Source organism: Etheostoma spectabile, chromosome 14, assembly GCF_008692095.1.
Source record: "Etheostoma spectabile isolate EspeVRDwgs_2016 chromosome 14, UIUC_Espe_1.0, whole genome shotgun sequence".
Taxonomy (NCBI): Eukaryota; Metazoa; Chordata; class Actinopteri; order Perciformes; family Percidae; genus Etheostoma; species Etheostoma spectabile.
Genome location: NC_045746.1, coordinates 21,281,228 through 21,283,961, shown reverse-complemented (window position 1 = coordinate 21,283,961; position 2,734 = coordinate 21,281,228). Strand labels below are relative to the sequence as shown.

The 2,734-nt window shown below is 42.6% G+C and overlaps 1 protein-coding gene across 4 annotated transcripts in view; it reads left to right on the top strand.

Moving 5' to 3' along the window:
* col9a1c (collagen, type IX, alpha 1c) overlaps window positions 1-2,734 on the top strand; it is a 40,760-nt gene that overhangs the window by 24,384 nt on the left and 13,642 nt on the right. The window lies entirely within an intron of this gene.

Genomic DNA, 2,734 nt, shown 5'->3' with positions numbered 1-2,734 from the left:
TGCAGTCATTGTCGAAGTATCCTTGGGCAAGACACTGAACCCCGAGTTGCCCCCGGTGCGGATCGGAGTGTGAATGTATGTGAGTGTTTATCTGATGAGCAGGTGGCACCTTGTACGGCAGCCCCGGCCACAGTGTATGAATGTGTGTGAATGGTGAATGTTCCCTGTAGATGTAAAAGCGCTTTGAGCAGTTGTTAAGACTGGAAAAGCGCTATATAAATACAGCACATTTACATTGTCGTTAAAGTTTGTGCAGACATTCATGATTCCCAGAGGATGAATTGTAATAACTTTGGTAATCCCTTAACTTTTCATAACAAGCATCATCAGGTCAAAATCTCCCTTTGTCCAATAGTCCAGTTCATGACCCAATACATAGCCTGTCCTCATATTGTACATGTGGTTGTTTAAGTCAATCCCTGAAGTATTTTGTTGCCAAAAACTGTTCTACAACATGAACTACTTGAAACTGCGACTAAATAGAACTGTCACATGATTACGGTCCATCAAGTCCTCCAAGTCATACATAGGTCATTTATTCCTACCCTGTAATATGACCCACAGGACCTTTGTCATAAATTACTACTAACTTACTACTAAACTACTAAAGATCGTGGTTTGGTTTTAAATCAGTGCACTTGTTAAGAAGTTACTTCCCTTCTAGTTATAATACTGCATTGCTCCCAAAACAATTACTACGGCCACTAGGAGGAGCCACTTCTATAAGCGTAATTATGCATCGTAATTGCTGCCGGAACAATTTCTGGTGGCATTTTAGACCATGAATAAGATTGGTTGCACGTGGGAGTCTTTGGAAATCAACCTTTACTGTTGTTTAGGTGTGAGGATGTGTTGAAATACCTGCAAAGGTAATGGCATTTAAATTTTTTCACGGTGCTTGTTTAACACCATTGTGTTAACAAGGTCGTTAGCATGACGTAGACGTTAGCCTTTAGTGCGAAAGAAAGTTGTGTCTAATTACAGCCTCACAGACGTGTGGCTGTATTAGTCCATTATACGTACGTTATGAGAAGAATGGAAAACAGCAGGAAACTACACAGGGCTACCAAGCGTGGGAGCAGAGTCCTGGAAGAAGCCATAAGTCCCATGGCATAAAAATTTCACTTTATGAGGTTTTTAACATTAATATGCGTTCCCCCAGCCTGCCTATGGTCCCCCAGTGGCTAGAAATGGTGATAGGTGTGAACCGAGCCCTGGGTATCCTGCTCTGCCTTTGAGAAAATGAAAGCTCAGATGGGCCGATCTAGAATCTGACCCTTATGAGGTCATAAGGTTACCTCCCCTTCCTCTACTTTGCCCATCCATGAGAGAGAGAAAGACTTTATGGATTCCAAATGAGCAAATTGGCAGTTGGTGAAAGCCACACCCCCCAAAATCTAGCCACAGACATATAAACACCTGGCACCGTACCTGAAAATGGCCTCTCTTGTAGTTTCCGCTACTGTAGGTGTCTTTAATGGATGTATTCTAAGAATGGCAGCGACCTGTTCATTCCTATGAGAACTGTTAAATTCTGTGATATGCGGTATACTCAATATGCGCGCAAGTGTTTCTCCTGCTGGCCCCAACTGCAAGTTCCTGCTCGGCTAATAGACTTTACATTGTGGTGAAATCACAGGTTTTTAAATCGCTTTTCTCGACTCAAGAGGATTTTTTTAAAAATACAAAAATTTCATGGATTAACAATTCGGAATAGAAAGAGTCATAACTGACCTTGTTTGCAGTCTGAGGTGACCTTTCAGCAGTTTTGCAGACATCGGGAGTACTGGGACATTTCCTGGTGGGCCGGTCTATTTCTGTGGGCAACTTTATCGGCCTAGAGAAGACTGATTACATCATTGGTAACTGGTTGTCTCTCATCTGAACACTGGCCAAATCCCATTCCACTATGGCCCACTTCCATCCTATCCTATGATAGTCCAGCCCCCACCAGTGGCGAAAAAATAACCACAAAGTGCCGGAAGCTAGCTAAAAAGCACAAGATTAAAGCATGTCATACGATTATTTTAGCACCCTTTGTCTACCAGAGACGATAAGTTAGCTGTTAGTGAGCTAATGTTAGTAATCTTTTAGCAAGCTAAGGCACTTGCAAACCTAGTTCTAGAACTTTCTGATTTATCCACATTCCATTAACAATAAGCTGCATAATGTTTACAAAAGGCAGCTTTAGCATAACTTACAGACTTGTCACTTGTTTACTATACATGACATCATGATGACAGCTATGCTCCACCCTCAACCTTTAGCCATCTTGCCATCAGGAGCCAGGCAGCCTTTTTGAATCAGTGAGTACATTACCATACTCTCTTACTTACCACTCGGCTACGTGAGAGTATTAGTGGCTGGTATGCAGGGTTCAAAATGAACTTTGTGTTCACTAGTGAATGTTAAAATTATACTTTTTTGGGGCCTTGTGAGTCAAGCAAATCTACCATTCTACCAATGCTGTAGCCTGCTGGTATGTATACGTGTGGTGAAGGGGAGTGCAACATTGATGTCCTGACGATTTTGGTGGGCTGGTCTGGTCTGGGTCTCAAGTCCAGGGCTGATTTTTTTTTTTACCCCAGTCCAGCCCAGTCTCTTTTACGGTGCTGGGCTATGGGGAAAATCCTTTCTGGGTAGCAGAGGGATTTATTGCTACAATACCTCCAGTGGCCACTGGACAAAATCAGCCAAAAGACCTAAGTTAGCAGGATGAAACACACACACACAC